The 19,976-nt window shown below is 43.5% G+C and overlaps 1 protein-coding gene and 1 long non-coding RNA gene across 5 annotated transcripts in view; one reads left to right on the forward strand and one right to left on the reverse strand.

The window, feature by feature from the left end:
- Positions 1–19,375, forward strand: part of LOC144774003 (uncharacterized) — a 50,475-nt gene extending 31,100 nt beyond the window's left edge. The window contains exon 2 of the long non-coding RNA XR_013600088.1: positions 16,498–19,375. This is a non-coding gene — a long non-coding RNA (uncharacterized LOC144774003). The remainder of the gene's footprint in view (positions 1–16,497) is intronic.
- The window catches only part of POLD4 (DNA polymerase delta 4, accessory subunit), a 709,379-nt gene that overhangs the window by 179,583 nt on the left and 509,820 nt on the right, over positions 1–19,976 (reverse strand). The gene's annotated exons all lie outside the window — the stretch shown is intronic.

Consider the following 19,976-nt stretch of genomic DNA (forward strand, 5'->3'; position numbering starts at 1 on the left):
AATGGTGAACAATTCACTTTGGTAAGCGTTGGACATGGAGTAGGCAGCGCTGAGTTAGAATTTTGTTTTGAGTTCCAGTCTGCTGAAGATGGATTTATGGTAAGTGTGGCAAATCTATATGTATGCGGAAAAGATGCTGCTGTGACTGCCATAATTCCTGTTTGCTGTGCCTCGGGCACAAATTCTCATTTCGCTGCACCTGCTGGGATTTCCCTGTATGTTTCATCCACGCCTCTTGGAAATTCCATGTTTAAATCACGCACCTTTATAGGAAATGATCATCTGTTTTATGTCAATTGAATTATTCCCGAGTTGGGTGCCCTTGTCCCGGGATAGGTACTCGCATAGCCCCCACAATCTTTTATTGGGTGAACACTGCGCTTTATAAATGCCACCATCTCTGTGCAAAAACCTCCGACGGGCATTATGGGTACACTGTATACTTCTGATTTGGGCTGTACGGTTATTTTTCCACCCTTGAAGACACATCACCTCCACTTCGAGGGCAAGTTCTATTTTGTTTTAAGGCGGTGCCACGCACTTCAACTGCCCATTCAGTGTGTAAATAAATCTCAGCGCCGAGTACCACGTTTTCATTTTGGGGAATTCCAATTTAAATGTTCGAATTCCTCGAATGACTTGCATATCCAGTTTGGCACACTGGGGAATAGCAAAAGCTAAAGTTATGTGCGTGTGGGATATTCATTGTTCTGTACAAGGATGTTGGAGACTTTATAAACACACTGCGTACTTGTCATATAATAACTTTTATTTAGCACTTCCTTCTACACTCCAGCCCTTTCTAAGCGCTGCAAGTAACAGATGCTGCTATTACTTAATCCAAGTGCAATGGGACACAGTTTTCCTACCTCGGAAGGATAAAAGGCCAGATCTAGTGCTTGACGTAACCAGCTGAAGTCACCTGCTCAACGCAGGTATACAAGCCCTGAAGTCTGGTCAATCGATATTACAACGAATAAAGTGTGCCAGCGACATTTTAATATTTGAAAAAGGGCACTTTATGGGCACTACACCGTACCCTATTTACTAGAGATGTAGATGTCGTGAGCTGCAATATATTCATCTCTGTGGTCTACTCACTCTGGCGGCCCTGGGCACACGTCATGCCATGCTGCATATTAGATAAGATAACCTTTGATGCGTGATTACTAAAAACCATTGCAAATGTAAAGCAATATGTCAAAAAAGTACAATATGATAAGACCCTATTTTAAAATACACTTTGATAAAACAATAATCTCCGAGTTGTTTAAAGTTCGACCCCTTGTATGCGTGGTAACTGGATGGTGTGCGTTTGAATCACCTTTAACATCCGCTGTTGGCATCCCTACATTTCTACCAAAGGAAGCCCATCGATGCAGGTGCACCTTTGCTGTATGCCTTCTAAAGTAAAGTCACTCATGCTGGATTCTCATCTTCTGCGAAGCTTATCTCGCAGCGCGCTGTCCTATTCTGCATGCTGCGGGATAAGCATGCACTCATCCATTGTCCTTCCCACTTCCTGCCCATCGTTTAGGACGGGAAGTGGTGTCCAGTGTGCAAACTACAAGGCAGCAGGATTCTATGCTTAGGGTGAGCATGCCCCTCTCATGTAATGAATCACTTGACAATATGGACACTAAATTAGAGTTATGTCTTCTGAGCAATAATCAGTGTTGTATCTCAAACGCAGCTCCTAAACTGCCGGAGTTCACAATGAATCAATAGCTGAATCAAATTTCAAATAGACCCTTTTAGGAAGAGCATAGGAACTTCACAACAGACCATCAACATAGGTATCTGGACAGTTACAACACATCTCAGCAAGGCAGCCATGCTTTAAGGGGCACATTACTGCTGTAGTTTATGTGGGAGAATATAGACATTATAGCATGTTCTAAAAAGATTTCCCTGGTTCCCTTTAGATGACCTTATAGAACAACATGGGTACTCACAAATATTTTCCCAGTGGCCATAAAGTTTTGTCTGTGATGTGACCTAGGGCCACAATGATACCAGCATGGTGGCAGTGGGAGGAGGGGAGGAGTGGTCGTGCAGAGTGGGGTGGTGGCAGTAAGATGGGTGTAGGGATGCAAAACATATACATCTACACATCTAGTTGCAATTGCATGATGTGAAACCAGAAAACCTGGAATTAATCCTAGCTGCTTGTTTACGGACCGCTTGCAGGTTTTCAAAACACAAATGTAAGGCATTGTCATTTGCAATGACAATAGCTCACACTCTCACAAAGGCGAGACCTATTGCATTGCAAATGCTTGTTTACAATTGTTACCACTAAGAAATACCTCTTTTTTCCCTTCACTATAACATTTGTGTGTATAAGGTAAATTCCATGTTGACTTGATGTATCCTTTACCCAACCCTTCATACAGGCCTGCTGGTATATATTTTTGGCAATACTTAAACTGGAAAGTTGTTATTGGGATTGTAATCGTTCCATGTATTATCCATTCAATGACAGGTCTCTCTGACATTGTCAATGGTAATCTCTCAAGTTTTTCAATGCTCAGAATCGTATAGTCTGCTCCTTTTTGTGCCAAACTGATTTGTTTACTCTAAAATAGTATATTTGTCTAATGCTTTTAATGCGTATCATATGCATTTTAATGATTAAATTGCTTGTATATATCTTTTATGATCTTCCACGATCGAAATAAAGATTTTTTGAATTTGAATTTGATTTGTTTATCAGTAAGGTTAAAGATAGAGAATAATGACGTTGTGTTGATTAAACGCCATGGCACGTAGCCTGAACGCAGATTTTGCAACGTCCAGCCAAGCTGTACAATAGAACGCAATTGGGACTGACCATGTTGTAACATTAGTAAGTCCTGCTCTATTATATCAATAGCAGATGATACAATGCTGTCCAGTAAATATATTCTGGAGGACAGAGTCGTTAACCCATTGTCCACTACAGAAAGTGATTTTTCCAAATGAATGTTATGTTATGTTATGTTAAGGGGAGCTTTTAAAGCGCTCTGTCACCGTGGGTTTCCTGGCGCTGTTCAGACACTGAGAAAAGGAAAGGGAGTTAACCGGAGTGTGGAAAAAGCAAAGTTTTTAGAGATTTACGGAATTGGGTGAGCGAGTCAGAAAATTTGAGTGAGGAAGGAAGAGAATTCCAGAATGTGGGGGCAAGGAGAGCAAATCTCCGTCCACCCATTCTGCAGAGTTTAAAAGAGGGAACGACCAGAAGGCGAAGGGTAGAGGATCTGAGATTACGTGAGGGGCAATAAGGACTGATGAGGGATTTCAGGAAGGCAGGACAGGTGCCGGTGAGAGATTTGAAGGTGAGGCAGCCGATCTTAAAGGCTGCCCTCGAAGAGATAGGAAGCCAGTGAAGTTTAGTGAGGAGAGGTTTGGCAGATTGCCATTTCGGGATCCCGCAGGCCAGTCTAGCCGCTTGATTCTGAACGATCTGAAGTCTAGAAATGAGAGTCTTGGGCAGACCGTGATAGAGTGAATTCGAGAAATCCAAGCGGGAGAGGACAAGGGCCATGATGACTAGAATCAAGGTTTCGGGCGTCAGGAGGTAGGCCACCTTTCTGATCCTGCCTAGTTGGTACATGCAGGAGGAGACCACCGACCCAATTTGGGGTTTAAGAGATAGCTCGGAGTCAATGATGACCCGAGACTCTTTACTGAGGCCACAGGGATGGGAGGAGGGCCGAGGTCTCCCGGCCAAAAGTGCGGGCCCCAGTGGGTAGAGCTCTTATCGGGGAGAAGGAGCTCCGTCTTCCAGGGGTTTAATTTAAGCTGGTTCTGACTCATCCATTGGAGAATGTGGGTCATAACCGCCTGGAAGTTAGAAATAGCAGAAGAAGAGTCAAGACGAAAGATGAGTTGCAGGTCGTCAGCGTAATTAAATACGGTGACGTCCCACTGCCTCAAGGAAAAGAGAAGAGGTTGAAGATATAGATTGAAGAGAAGGGGAGATAAAGAAGAGCCCTGAGGGACCCCGCAAAGTGAGCGCTCCCTAGGTGCCCTGAAAGTACCCAGGCTAAGAGTCTGAGACCTCCCAGTCAGGAAGGATTTGGCCCAGGTCAGCGCCAGGCCCTGGATGCCGGCCTGCTCGACACGGTGGAGAAGGATGTTGTGATCCACCGTGTCGAAGGCGGCCGACAGATCTAGAAGAACCAGGGCCTGAGGGGTGCCCCTGTCAACGCCAGCTCGAAGGGCGTCCAGTACGGCCAAGATTACTACCTCCGTAGAGTGGCCGGGTCTAAAACCGGCCTGGTTGGCTTCGAGGAAGTTGGAGCTCTCGATGAACTGAGAGAGACAGGCGGTGACATGGGCTTCCAGAATTTTGGCGAAGTAGGGCAGAAGGGAGATAGGCCGATAGTTCGCCAAAACCGCGGGGTCCGCTCCAGGTTTCTTCAATAAAGGCACTAGGACGGCTGCCTTGAAGGAGTTGGGTACGGAGCCAGATGAAAGAGAAGAATTCAGCAGAGGAAGAATATTATCGGGAAGATGGAGACAGATGTCCCGTAATATGGAGGGTGGACAGCAATCGTCCGGAGAACCGGATTTAACCCGGGCGGCCAATGTGGCCAGAGATTTAGAATCTAGAGGAGGGAAATGTGTGAGGACAAGGGCATTAGGAGGGGGGCAGACAGAGTCAGCGCCAGGAGAGGTGGCCGGAATAGTGTCCTTGATCATAACAATTTTCTCCAGAAAAAACGAACTAAGGGCATTGCAAGACTCCTGTGTCGGGGCCTGGATAGGAAGCGTCCTGGGGTCGGAAGAAAATTCTTCAAGCACTCTGAAGATCTCCTTAGATTTGCAGGGGGCAGATAGGATCTTGTTAGAAGCATAGGCTGTTTTGGCCATCGCGATGGCTTTTTTGTATTTGTTACGAGCAGTCACATGGATGTCTCTGCTCGTGGAGCAATAAGTTCTTCTCCACTTGCGCTCCAGCTGGCGTAGCTCCAGGTGTTGGGTTTTTAGTTGGTGGTCAAACCATTTGTGGGAGTTGCTATGCCGTGAGCGGGAAAACTTGGTGAGCGGAGCAAAGATGTCACTAGCAGAAGTAAGCCAGTCAGAGATATTACCATCTAGCTCGTCGATACAATCAATTTCTCATATTTTTTCAGCTGTTTCAATTTGTGTTACTTTCCAAGCCTCGTTGTAAGCAGCGTATATACCGGCGTATATGAAACGTTTTTTACGCTGTTTGCGTAGTCCCAATATGAAATCACGCAAGTCAGCACCGTCTTTAAGTAAAGTCAAGTGTTGCTTCATTTCAGCCAGTGTGGATTTCTGTAGCCACTCAAGACATAGTTTCCCTACACTGTATGTTGTAACTATCCCTGGATGTTGTCTCTGGGTGTATCTTGGGTCTGGCCTGTTCTGTTTAAACCCCTGTATTTTGTTCAGGAATCTATCTTGACAGTTATTTGTGTCTGTGGGCCAGATCAACCATTTTTTCCAATCAGGATGTGTTCTGTTTTGGTATAAAATGTGGGATACATCTATCTCCACATCTGTAGTGCTATTACTATCAGGTATGGGCTTTGGAATAGACGGTTTATTTAAGTCTTTTATCTTAGCTAAACCAAGACAGGTTGTTTGCTGAATTGTGTCATTCAGAAATATTATTTGTTCTGGGATCATGCAGGCACTAAATAATGCTTCTAAACCTTGGAAAGGCCAGTCTTTTGTACCCCAGATGGTTTTTGTTTCAATGTTGTTTTTGCAAAATTCAAAACCAAATGTAGACATTTTTTCATAAAATGTTTCAGAATAGATCAATTTAGTATTTGTCAACATTGTTTTCATTCCTGTCTTATTTAACATTTTAAAATAAAACGTTCCTGCATCACTGTTGTTAAACCCTGTGAAGTATGGGTATGTCTCATAAAATGTTTTCGAGCTGCCTTTAGGCGGTGTTGCACAATGTTCCCAATTGGTTATAATTAAAAACATTTCTAGGTTGAGCAGTTTTATGCAAAAAGTGATGACAAAAATGATTATAACAATATAACTCTTCATAATTTGATGAACCCTGTAAATAATCATGTTCTGTGAATTTAGCTGACATTACTAAATCTGACATCATATTATTAATGTTTTCAAAGTCCCAATCATCAGTGAAAGTACTTGGTTTTACAAAGTCACTTAAGGAAACCTTAAACTGGTGTGTATATTTCAAAAGCTCAATCGGGCCACAGATTTCATAATCTGTTTTGTCCCATGCTACCCCACCGGGTATTGGATTGGCTGTGATGTTCACTGATGACAGTTCTCTTTTCTCGATGTGAGAGGATGTGTGAGGCTTTAGGACCAAGTTGATTTTCTGACTTGCTGTGTCCATTGTACTATATTTTCCATCAATGAATTTTCCCAAACATAGAACCATGATGAGCCAAAGTAGGAGGAAAAGTACACCTAACACAATCCAAAATTCAATCCATGGTGAAATCAGATATGTTTCTTTTAGTTGGTGAAAAGGTTCAGTCACTTTGTCTTTGAAAGTTTTTGTTGCTGGCGTTTCTTCATGCTCGCTTGGATCTTCAGAAAAGTCATCGAAATTGATGAAGTAGCCAGATGCAGTTCTGTCAATTGTTGGAATTGCTTCCGGATTTTCATTTGCTTTTGGATTTTTCTTTGTTTCATTAGCATAGTCTGAGGCTACATCATTGTAGACAGGTGTGTCTTGACGAACTGTTGCAATTTGGGTTTCAAGAGGCACAAGTTCCATGGCTTTGTTGCATAGTCCTTTTTTATTCACTGCAGGTTTATCAAATGTGATTAATCTTTCAGTTTGAACCTCTTGGATTGTAGCAAAATTTGGTCTTCTGCTATTTCTTGGGAGTCCACTAGGCCTACTACTTATTATTGGCCACATGATTGTGGTTTTACCAGGTCGATGGATACAACTCGGTTCTCCTTTTTACCAACAAGGGGCGGTAGTACAACTGATCTTGTTCCGCTGACAGCTAAGACAGGTACTGCTTTTCTGTAAGAAGGCCCAAATTCCTTCTTCACCGCGATCTTCTCTCTGACCAGATTCCCAATCTTTGGAATCCAGACAGGTCTTGCTGGGACAGGTGGTTTTTCTTCAGTGGCTGTTGGCTTTAACTTTATATTACTCAGACTTCTTCTTGTTTCATTTAAGTCCTGTAAAACAGCCAAACGGTCTTTGATATCAAAGGCTTTTTCTTCTACCACTGAAGTGTGACAATCAAGATCCTGCATATGCATTCTAGTACCGAACAATAGTTCGTATGGAGTGAAACCTTTTAGAGAATTTCTTGGCAGATTATTAAGACTACGTTGGACACTTGTTAAATGTTTGACCCACCCATCACCCGAACTTAATACCCTCGCCGTTATAGATTGCTTTATGTCCCGGTTTTTTCTTTCCACTACCGCATTACCCTCAGGATGGAAGGGAGAAGAGTACCGCAATACAATGCCCATGCTGGCCATGGCCTCCTTGTAAGCCCGAGAGTTAAATGCAGGACATTGGTCAGAATGTAGCATGCCAATTGCGTATGTGCCGATAAAGACTCGCAAATCTTTGTATAACAGTTCTGGCATCAGCCGAGCACTGGGGTCTGCATTTTAAGTGAATCTAGTCTTAATATTTATGGGATCGCATTTCTCCTGCTGGATTTTTGCGTATAGATAGCCTTATGCTTTCTAATAGAGGTGTCCTGCCACTAGTCTGGTCCGGTTCACGACTGCGATCTCGGTTGGAGTCAGGACAATCTTTTGCAAATTTGTAATGTTGCAAGCTTCATCCCCGGCCACCAGTATTCTGATTGTAATTCTTTTAGAGATTTCACGATCTCCAGGTGCCTTAGACCCAATCCCAAGTGTGCGTCTTCAATTAAGAAGACTCTCCTGTTCGTGTTTGGAATTACTCTATCCCCCACTCCAGGGACTTGAGCAAAAGGAACGGAGTTTGCATCTATTATGTATGTATAATTGAGTGGATAGCCGAGAGATAATGCTGCATAGTCGCCTTTTAATGAGGCTTTTACCGCTAGCATGGTTTCTCCGTCTATGTATTTTTTAGAACGCTTTTTTGTGGCTACGGAAGCCGGTTGAACCGTTTCCGCTATGGCTCTGTTAGCCAATGAATTCCCTGCAACGTGAACGCCATCACGTCGATTACTCAGTGTATGGATCACGTGAGTCTTTTGTAGTTCTATCTGCAAAAGAACTACTTGTTCCCAGAGCTTTTTATGCTTTATTGTGGCACCTGTGTCATCTTTGTAACCGTTTTTGATCCATGTTTGCATGTCATTATTATAGGACTTGACGCAGTAATGCGAATCGCACACTATTAGTGTGGGGAATTCGCGATCGGCATTTTCAAGCGCCATCTTTAAAGATCTTATTTCAGCTAGCTGAGCTGAACAGTTTCTGAGTGATTCAGTTTTGGTGACTATTGGTCTGAATTTACCAAAGCGCCAGCGACCTTTAACAATCGCGCACGCTGCGTTGTAGGATTTTTTCTCTACATCGTTGTGTTGTGCAAATCTGTCCATGTAGATTACACATGTGTACTGTTCGAGAGGCAGAATTTCAATTGGCAGAGGATATTCTTCTTCATATTCTAGATCTTCTAGTTTTTTAATTTTCGGGTCAAAATAGTATTTCACGTCTTCTGCAGCAAGAGAATTTTCCCATTGTATCCATTTTTGATCTAATGCCACAGCAGTCAAATTGCGTGGGCTTGTTAATGCCTCAAGGGCTGATTCTGCTGTTAAAACAGTTATCTTCCTGCCGTGGGCTTGGGCTCTTTCTTTTGCTACAGCAGTTTGAACCGCTATTAGAATTTTTTCAGTAGAACTGAATTTCATTTCAGCTTGTGTGTACAAGTGTGATTTGTAAGCTATTGGTATCGTTTCTCCCTCATTAGAGGTCAAGTATGTGAATCCGCATCTTCCTGGGATGACTCGGATTACAAGGTTGCGTATGTTTTCGCGTGTTTGCAATTTTGTTTTAGCTAACGTCTGTTTGCAATGATCTTAAAATTTCTGTGTGTTTCTGAGTCCAATTGATTGGTTTGAAATCAGGTTTTATCAATTCATAGAGAGGTTTAACCATCTCTGCATAATTTAGAATGTATGTTCTTCTGAAATTCAGGAAACATAGTATTGATTGTAAGTTCTTCAGCGTTTTAGGTGCTTGGAGTACAGCACACTTCTCTAAGAGTTGTCTGCTAGACTTTTGCCTTCACTTGATAATTCATATCCTAAAACCAGGACAGTTAGATGGGAAATTCGTGACTTTTTAAAAGTTGAATTTGTAACCCTCAGCTGCAAACCCAAGTATTATGGTGTTCACTCTTTTCAAGTGTGTCTCCAGGTCATCATCTGTGAGATAGATGTCATCGACATAGGATAATGCCTCATCATCATATATTTGTAGTAACTCTGTTACCCTTGCTGAGAATAATCCCGGGCTATTCTTGAATTCCTGTGGGAGTCGACAGAAGTGTTTTTGCGACCCCATTATTGAGAAAGAGGTCAAATACCTGCTTTCAGGTGCAATGTTTTGACAAAAGAAGCCATTTGAGATATCTAATGTCGTTTTATATTTTTTGCGCACGATGTTATTCATTAGTGCTGCACTGTGTGAGTTTTGTACTGCAAATGTTTTGCAACAGGAGTTTAGGTGTCTGTAGTGAGGTTACGTAGTTTTAGCCTCGCTTTGCTACAGTCTCCATTTTACGTTCAGTCGCCATTTTATGTTGCCTCACTCAGGCAGCACGGCTAACGTAAGGAAAATGGTCTTTTCTGCCACTTTCAGCTGCGCGGTGTTTTTCTTGTCGACAAGCAACCTTTGTCCTTGTGTGCAATACTGATGTCAGGGTCCGGCCGAGTTCGTAAAGCCATGTCTAGACTGATTAATCCATGTCTCTACTCCACTGTTTGGGTCCCACCATTCTTCTCTTCCTTATCTTATTTAACTGGCCTTCACTATTCTCTCCGTGTGTTCTCTTGTTACATAGCTCTCCTTTTGAAGCATTCTACACATGTTTTACCACCTGCAAACTGGATTATGGTCACCTGTGTTGATTAACCTGATGGGAGGGGAGCACACGGGGTCTGAAAGGAGGGTGTGTTTTAGACATCTGATACTTGTTTTCGAACGATTCCTATTCGTTAGTTTTGTGTATTTTGGGAGTTGTCATTGTAAACTTGTGTTGTATAATAGACTGTGCACCACAGATTGAAGTGGCAGTCTCTTGAGAACCTACCTGTTGGTACTTCTTAGACAACTGTGCTTAGCTGCAGCTAATAAAACTACTTTTCTACGCCTAACGGAGTGTTCAGTGTCTCTGTCGGTCAAGGCAGGTGAACTCGGGGATCTTAGGCGTGCCCTGCGCCACTTAGCCCGTAAGGCCAGGTTCTCCAATTGGCGGCCCAGCGTGTGGGCGACTTCAGCGGTAGTAGTTTTGCCCGAGAGTCGTGAGGAGCTTCGCAGGAAAATTCCGGAGGATTTCGCGAACCACGTGAGCGACCCCTGCATGTCGAAGTGGACCGAAGGTCTTTTGAAGCGTGGCTACTCCTTCCCGACGGCTGCTGACGACTGCTGCCCTGACTGTCGCCCTGCCTTGGCCCCTGGTGATGATTGGTATCGCGAGACGATAGACGGACATCTGTTAGCGTGAGAAAAGCATTTAGTTAAGTATTTGTGGGTAGCGCCCACTCTCTTTGTTTTGTATTTTTGTTATTCGGGTAGCGCGCTAACCGAAGCCAAGGGGTAAGTACGTTTGTGCTGTGACTACATTGTCTAAATAGATCCCTTGACGTTTGTAAGGTTAAAATGCCTGGATTTAGTAAATTTAAGAGATTTTGTTGTTGTGCTTGTTCTGCGGACTCCCGGTTGGAGGATTCGTGTCCGATTCCTCCAGTTGGAACTCCTAATTATGATTTGTACTCAAAGCACGGTGTGGGTCCTATAGTTTTTAATGACATATGGACCCGTTACACTAAAAAAGACGGTGTTTTACAATGGCCACAACACGGGTCATTTGAAACTGAGATTTTAGACAATTTGGAAGCGATTTTATTCAAGAGAAAAGCCCGGCCGGCAATGTTTGACTCTTTTCGCCTATGGCGCAAGGAAGCCAAACAGAAAGAAATTAAGCAAATGAAGAAAGATAAGAAAGAGCAGAGTGTGACGATTCTTCAGGCTGCCCAGCAATTTAAAAATGATGAAACTGATCAGATGATTCAGGTGTCGGAAAGACAACATCGTATGGCAGCGGATAGATGCTACCCTGTATTGCCTACCGTTACAAAGAGTAAAAATCCTGAAGACGATTCTTTCATGTCCCATTTGTTGACATTACCTCCGCCTTACGTGGTAGGAGCCAATGCACCACCATTACAGCCTGCTGCCAATGCGGCCGCTGTCCTTCCTGCACAAATACCTGTCCCTGTCATTTTGCCTCAGCCTCCTTTGCCGACAATGTCTGTACCCCAATCTCCTTTGCCTCAGCCTTCTCCATCTGTCGTTTCTTTCGCTACAGTTTCTTCTTCCGTTTTACAGAATACACTGTCTCCTGTCTTAGTTTCAGATTCCCCTACAGCCAGACGCCGTTTAGTTGATACTGTCGCAGGTCTGTTATCGCCTTTGCTTGGCCCTCTTTTCTTCTCTCCTGCTTCGTCTAGGAGACAATCTCGTAGTCAGTTTCCAGATTTTGAAGAACAAACTAAATTGGATTCCCTTGCTTCTAATTGGATCACGAGTCGTGTACCGTATGACACACGTGACATATTAGATACTTTTCTTCAATGGAACGCGCCCACACAGAGATACGTATTTGATGTGATGTGCAATACTTTGATTAAAGCGTGGGAAGACGTAGATCTAGACTCGCCTCCTCGGGATTTATTTGACATCCAGGATCAATTTGATAAGGGATTGATCGTGGGTCCTGCTGTGGAACGTGCTGTTCAACAACTTGTTGCTTTTAGGTCTACCGTTTTCTCTCAAAATTCTCCTGAATCTGATCTTGTGGTTCGTCGCAAGACAACACAATATCCTATGCGAGAAGTTCCTCCAATATTAAGAGATGCAGTTCCTCAAGCAGGTAATAATCCAGGTGTTCCTGCTCATTTTCAGCGCATATGGGTACATGACCCGTGGAAAAGATCGGAAGTATTGGCTCTTAAACAGTCTTTACCGGACCCTCGTAAGAATCCTGCTGGATATTATAAGGAGCTGTCCCAGACTGTTGACGCCTGTATTATGAATTTGGCTGATATTGACTTACTCATGGGGAATGTAGTCCCACAAGCTATATGGGCTAAGATTCGTAGGCAGGATCATGCTGCAGCTTTAGGTGGTGATTGGGCTGCCATTACGGCTGCAGACGTAGGTCAAGTAGGTGGGGCTAAACCAGACGCTTTGATTACAGAATTACCTGGAAGAATCATAGATTTGATGAAGACTCTAATGCCTGCGATGCGTGTTAACTGGGATAAGTTGGCGGCATGTAAGCAAAAGACGGATGAAAGTGTCTCTGACTTCTTTACTCGTTTTGAGGAGACTTTCATCGATCATAGTAGGCAAGACATGAGCACTGAAGGGGGACAGCGATTATTCGTAGACAAATTTGTTTTTAACTTACTTCCAGAATTATCAAACAAACTGAAACAGTCGGAGAGTTCGTGGGCTGTCTCTTCCACTGCCCAGATATTGGCTACTGCTCAATATTATGAGAATAGGGAAAAGGAAGATAAGGAGAAAGCGGAGAAAAAGACTAAAGACTTGAAAACGAAGGTTCTTCTGCAACAGGCTTATCCACCTCGTTCTGCTCAACCTCTATTTTCCCAGCCCCCACAGTTTCAGAGGTTGTTGCAAAAGCCAGTTCCCTCTGTTCCTCGGGCTCCATTGGGCCCCAACCAGTGTGCTTACTGTAAGGAGGATGGTCACTTTAAGAACACTTGTCCGATTCTATTACAACGGTATGGTGGATCGTTAGCGCCACAAGGTCATGGTGATTCTCGATCCATGTCTAGAGGTAGAGGTCGTGGTGCTCCTCCTCAGGAACAACGTCCCTCTCCTCCTCAAACCTCTGCGAATTATTTTGACCAGCAGACTTCTCAATCTGCACAATACTACAATGATGACTATTGTTACGACAATGAGAATGTTGCTTTTTATACTAGCTAGGACAGCCAGAGACAAAGTGAGGGAGTCATATCAGTTCCAGTAGATCAGGAAGGACCTTATGTTAATGTTATGGCATTAGGTGTTACAGAACCATTTCTCTTGGATACTGGCGCTATGAGAAGTTCTATAATGCGTTCTAAACTCCCTGGGGCACCTTTGTCCGGCTTAACAAATGTTTCTGTAGGATTCTCTGGCGCCCCAGTTTCAAATCCTATTTCTTGTCCCTTGCCCATTTCCATTGGTCCATATGATTTGGAAGCTCCACTCCTTCTAACAACAGGTTGCGGAGAGAATTTGTTGGGTTTAGACCTTTTGAAACGTTTATATGCCACGTTGTATTGTTCGCCTTCTGGTGTACATCTTACATTGGGTGATAAAACGACTTCTCCAATGTATGTTTCTAAGGAACAACTGCCACCCGAGTTGCAATCTCTTCCAGCTAAACTTTGGGCTGTGGGTCCAAATGATGTTGCTTTGTTACAGATTCCATCGTATGTCATTACTATCAAAGATAATGTTAAGATGCCACGTGTTCCTCAATATAAGATCTCCAGTGATGGTGAGCGAGCCTTGTTGGCTATTGTTCATGATCTGGTTCAGAAGGGTGTGGTTGAAGAGACTAGAGGAAACGTCTGCAATAGTCCTGTTTTGCCTATTCTTAAACGTACTGATCCTTCTCAGCCACCTGTTTATCGTTTTGTCATTGATCTTCGAGAGGTCAACAAAATTGTTGTCCCTCAATTTCCTGTTGTGCCAGATATCACGACTTTGCTTACTATGATTCCTGCTTCAGCAGTCTGGTTCTCAGTGATCGATCTTAAGAATGCTTTCTTTAGCATTCCCATTGCTGCAGAAAGTCGGGATCTTTTCGGCTTCTCTCTCGGAGGTCGAAGCTTCCGGTTCAAACGCGCACCTCAAGGCTATTGTGAGAGTCCTTCAATATACAGTCAAGCTTTGAAGTCACAACTTGATACATTTTCTTTGCCCTCAGGTGCCACTCTTATCCAGTATGTGGACGATCTATTGATTGCGGCTGATTCTGAGACTGCTTGTAAAGCAGCGACTGTATTGCTCTTACAGCATTTGTCTGATTTAAATCATAAAGTATCGTCTTCCAAGTTGCAATATTGCCGACAAGAAGTTACCTACTTAGGTCATCTCTTGTCGAAGGAGGGAAGGCGATTGACTCCAGAACGTATTCATGCAATTGCACGAATGCCTGTACCATTGTCACAGAAAGAAGTGCGTGCTTTCTTAGGTATTACCTCTTATTGTAGGCAATGGATTCCTAATTTTTCCCTTCTTGCTAAACCTTTGTTGGCACTTACACTTAAAGATACGCCTCAGCCTTTGCCTTGGACTGATGAATGCCAAAAGAGTTTTACAGACTTACGTACTGCTTTGTGTTCTGCTCCTGTGCTAGGTACTCCAGATTACAGTAAACCTTTCACACTATATGTGCATGAAAGGGAAGGTTGCGCATTATCAGTCTTAACGCAACGATTTGGTGACAAACAAAGGCCGTGTGCCTATTTTTCTGCAACATTAGATCCAGTAGCGAAGGCATTACCTAGTTGCCTTAGAGCAACAGCAGCAGCGGCCATTTCTATTCGTCAGTCTGCTGGACTAGTGTTAGATCATACTCTTAATGTGATGGTTCCACATGCAGTGGATACTCTTCTGAATAGAACAAAAACTCAGCATTTAACGAGTGCTCGTTTGTCTGGATATGAGTTGACGCTTCTAGCTAGTCATATACATATAAGAAGGTGTAATGTCTTGAACCCAGCCACATTGTTGCCTGTTCTGGATGTTAATAATGTACAAGATCAGCATGATTGTTTTCTTCGCACTGAAGAAGAAACGAAGGGTCGGATAGACCATAAGGATACACCACTTGTGGATCCAGATGGTACCCTATGGGTGGATGGGTCATGTTTCAAGATCTCTAATGGCGAAACAACGGCTGCTTATGCAGTCACGACGTTGTACACAGTGGTAGAAACTGCACGTATTTTGCATAACTCAGCGCAAGCTGCAGAACTGATTGCGTTGACAAGAGCATGTGTGTTGGCGAAAGGGAAAAGAGTGACTGTCTATACTGACAGTCAATATGCGTTCGGCGTTGCCCATAGTTTTGGTCGTTTGTGGAGGGAAAGAGGATTCTTTACCTCCCACGGCACTAAAATACAGCATGGTCAATTGGTAACGGATCTTCTTGATTCACTTGCCTTGCCTATTCAGATAGCGATTGTAAAGTGCAGTGCGCACAAGAAGATTACTGATGACGTGGGTAGAGGGAATGCATTTGCAGACGAGGTGGCGAAGGGAACAGCGAGGAATGTTGAAAGTCGCATGTATGTTGCAGGGCCTGCTAGATGGGTTGCAGAAGCTGGTATGTGTGAAAACACAGTGGAAAGTGTGAAAGCAATTCAGAAGGAGGCTACTGAGAAAGAATTGAGTACCTGGAAAGAAAGTACGGGAATGTTGGATGATACGGGTTGTTGGACGGAATTGTCAGAGCATCAGCGATGGTTGCTGCCTAATGCGTATGTACTGCCGGTAGTTACTATGGCTCATGGACCAGCTCATATTAATGCTCGTGGTATATGCAAACTTTTAGCTCCAGTATGGCAGAATGAGGGTATTCCAAAATGTGCAGAAAATGTGGTGAAACACTGCATTGTTTGTTTGATGCACAATCCAGGAAAAGGAACTCCAACTCCAACAGGTCACTTTGCACCCCCTACATACCCATTTGAAGTACTGCAGATAGATTACATCCATATGGAGCGTTCCAATAATCTCAAGTACGTCCTGGTGGTGGTTTGTGCCTTTTCCAGATGGATAGAGGCCTACCCCCTAAAGGACAATACTGCTTTGTCCACTGCTAAAATACTCTTGAAAGAATTCTTCCCGAGGTTTGGTTTGCCGCGCATTGTCTGGAGTGACAATGGAAGTGAATTTGTAGGTCAAATTATGCAAAAGGTGTGTATAGGTTTAGGCATCAAACAAAAATTCCATGCGGCAAACCATCCTCAGTCAGCGGGTCTGGTAGAGGGTTACAATGGTACTCTCAAACTTAAGCTAGCAAAGATTCAGGCCAGCACGGGCCTTTCTTGGCCTGATGCATTACCTTTAGCACTCCTTTCTACTAGAATGACTGTTCATTCTCGTCTGGGGCTTAGCCCATACGAGATTGTGTTTGGACGTCCAGCTAATGTCTGGGGAGTCCCCAGACCCAAGGAGTACTCAGATATCCCCTATCCACTGTTGATTGACTATTTGCATGATCTCACCACTAAATTGCATGTCATTCGTCAACAGGTTCAAAACGCTTTACCAGAGGCCTCTTCAGATCCCGGACACACCATCCAGCCTGGAGATTGGGTGTGTCTGAAGAACTTCCAGAGGAAAAAGAATTTGGAACCTCGCTGGGGGGATCCAAGACAAGTCCTGCTTACAACTCGTACGGCTGTCAAGGTCCTGGGAAAAAGACATTGGATTCATGGTGTGCACTGTAAAAGGGTACCATTGCCTTTGCCTTATGACCAGTGGGTCCGAGAAGGCGTTGGTGATAGTGAGTGCGAAAAGGTACCCAAGTTTATTCCATTTAGCAGTGCACACCTGGATTGGACTAGTTCAGAGAAAGAGGATGATGATGTTCTGCAGGAAGCCGTACCATCTCATCTGAGACTTAATACAACAGATCCCGAATATTTGTTCCAGGACCAAACAACACCCGGAAAGAGACGATACAATTTAAGAAAAAGATCCTCTGAAGACAATTAATTCTAACTTTCCTTTTCTTTACATTCTGCTAATAAAGAAAAGTTTTTCCTTCCCTTATCCATCAAGTTGCAGGGTCGCGGTAGGAGTCTTGAGCTGTGACCTGAATAGTGATTAGGTTAACAGGACTTGCAGTGTCATAGGACGGCTAACAATCACAGCCAAGTGATCCAGGAAGATTATCGTGAGCAACGCTTTTAGAGTAATGGATAGTACAGGGAAAGGAAGTGATGCGAAAATATTGAAGAGAGCTCATTATAAGAAGTTATTATTTGGTCGATGTGGCGTAGCATTGTGTGTTTTAGTAGGTCTGAGTAGTTTATTAGCATGCATTGGATGGCTTATTCATGTTCTACAGTTAGTACCTGTTCCTATTTCTGCCCCTTTGACTCCATCTACTACTGTTTCACCCCATACATTTTACTCACTCCCAGATCACGAGCAAATGAGAAGAATGGAATATCTTAACAATTCGTTCATTCAACTGTTACACCAGCATCAATTGATTGTAAATATTACTGATTGTTGGGTATGTGGCCTCATACCACATAATACACAAAGAGGAATGCCGTATCTAGTTCTCCCTTTTTCATACGAAGGTTCTGCTTGGGCTTATCTGGCCATGTTTTCCAATACATACCAGAATCTACTCAGATATCCTTCTGGTGGATCCTATACTGGTGGAGTGGATTTCAGTCACAGTTCGTTGATAAAGGGCATTGTAATTATGGCAAAGATTGCTGACATCATCAAGATTCCCAAAGATGAAAAGAGAGCGTATGATGGGTGGAATATAACTCGTTATACTCTTAGTCTCACTGACAAGCTTAAACAGCGGAATTCTGCACCTATTTGGGTACTACCCCAGAAAGGTCATTTATGCTTACAAATAAATGGCCAGAATACGAAAACCAAGCAAGAGAGGAGCAACTGTTCCCACACTTATGTCTATACTCCTTCTACTCCCGCACCGTTAGTGGCATCACAAGGTACATATTTTATCTGTTACGATAAAGCTTATACATGGCTTCCCACACACTTTTCGGGAACATGTTATATAGCCTTTCTCCTCCCTCCTACATATACTGCTCCTGCTGATTATCACAAGAAGAGAGTTACTAGAGGAGTAGTAGATTCGGAAGACACAGCAGGGCAAGAAGGAGGGGATTTTCTGAAAGGATTCCTTCCCTTTTGGGGTCCGATGGCCAATAGTAAAAATATCAGACAGTTGGTCCGTGTGGTTGATGCCATAATTAATGTCACTTCTGGAGCATTAAAGAATGTAACTGCTGAGCTTCAGGCGGACCGACTTATGACTTTGCAGAACAGGATGGTGTTAGACATAGTGCTTGCAGACAAAGGAGGAGTTTGCAAATTGATTGGGTCTAGTTGCTGTATTTACATTCCTGATAACGCCCCTACGGTATACTAAGCCATCTCTAAGCTACATGTCATCTCTGAATCCATACACCAAGATACTGGAGATTGGTCTGTGATGGGATGGTTTTGGGGACTACTGTCCACTTGGGGATGGAAAGTACTAACTTTCCTTGGAATGATTCTAGCACTCGTCTTTTCTTGCTGTCTCTGTCTGCAGTGTGGTCCAGCTGTTTGTGGACTTTGTGCCACGATCTGTGTTTCTAAACCAGTAACACAACAGACTGAACATATTAAGATGATGGTGCAACAGCATCTTAGTGACCTCATGACCATTGACATCGATTCAGATTGACATGGGTTCCTTTTGCTTTGCCTGAGTATGGCAAAAGGAGGGTCTGAGGTTACGTAGTTTTAGCCTCGCTTTGCTACAGTCTCCATTTTACGTTCAGTCGCCATTTTATGTTGCCTCACTCAGGCAGCACGGCTAACGTAAGGAAAATGGTCTTTTCTGCCACTTTCAGCTGCGCGGTGTTTTTCTTGTCCACAAGCAACCTTTGTCCTTGTGTGCAATACTGATGTCAGGGTCCGGCCGAGTTCGTAAAGCCATGTCTAGACTGATTAATCCATGTCTCTACTCCACTGTTTGGGTCCCACCATTCTTCTCTTCCTTATCTTATTTAACTGGCCTTCACTATTCTCTCCGTGTGTTCTCTTGTTACATAGCTCTCCTTTTGAAGCATTCTACACATGTTTTACCACCTGCAAACTGGATTATGGTCACCTGTGTTGATTAACCTGATGGGAGGGGAGCACACGGGGTCTGAAAGGAGGGTGTGTTTTAGACATCTGATACTTGTTTTCGAACTATTCCTATTCGTTAGTTTTGTGTATTTTGGGAGTTGTCATTGTAAACTTGTGTTGTATAATAGACTGTGCACCACAGATTGAAGTGGCAGTCTCTTGAGAACCTACCTGTTGGTACTTCTTAGACAACTGTGCTTAGCTGCAGCTAATAAAACTACTTTTCTACGCCTAACGGAGTGTCCAGTGTCTCTGTCGGTCAAGGCAGGTGAACTCGGGGATCTTAGACGTGCCCTGCGCAGCTTGGCCCGTAAGGCCAGGTTCTCCAGTAGTCCAAAACTAGACGATATGAATCGTCTGGCTTGGAGACAGGAAACAAAGGATTGTTCATTTGTGAGGTGCATGTTTCAATCACCCCTTGGTATTCAAGTTGATCTAAGATCTCCCTGACTTGCTTTTTAGCTTCTTGTTCAACAGGATACTGCCTTTGTGCAGTAGGTTGACTTTTTAACTGGATTTTGTGGGGAGGAGAGTACTCGTCCCATCCTACATGATTTTTATATAATGCAGGAGCTTGGGCTACTGCCCATTTTCTTGCAAATGTGTATTTTTTATGAATTGGAATATGATTTGAGAAGGCAGGCATAATCATTTCTTCGCCATGAGGGCACTTCCTGACAAACTCTGGTGGCCAGTCTTTCTCAGCTAACAGGATGTCGTAGCCTTTCGAAAGGTTATTCCAAAAGAGCCCCCATACTTTCCTAGTCTTGTCCCCCTCTATACGCAATGTTATTTTTTATAATTTATGGGGTTTGCTAACTCTGGTGTCTGCAGTT

Source organism: Lissotriton helveticus, chromosome 1_1 (assembly GCF_964261635.1).
Source record: "Lissotriton helveticus chromosome 1_1, aLisHel1.1, whole genome shotgun sequence".
NCBI lineage: Eukaryota > Metazoa > Chordata > Amphibia > Caudata > Salamandridae > Lissotriton > Lissotriton helveticus.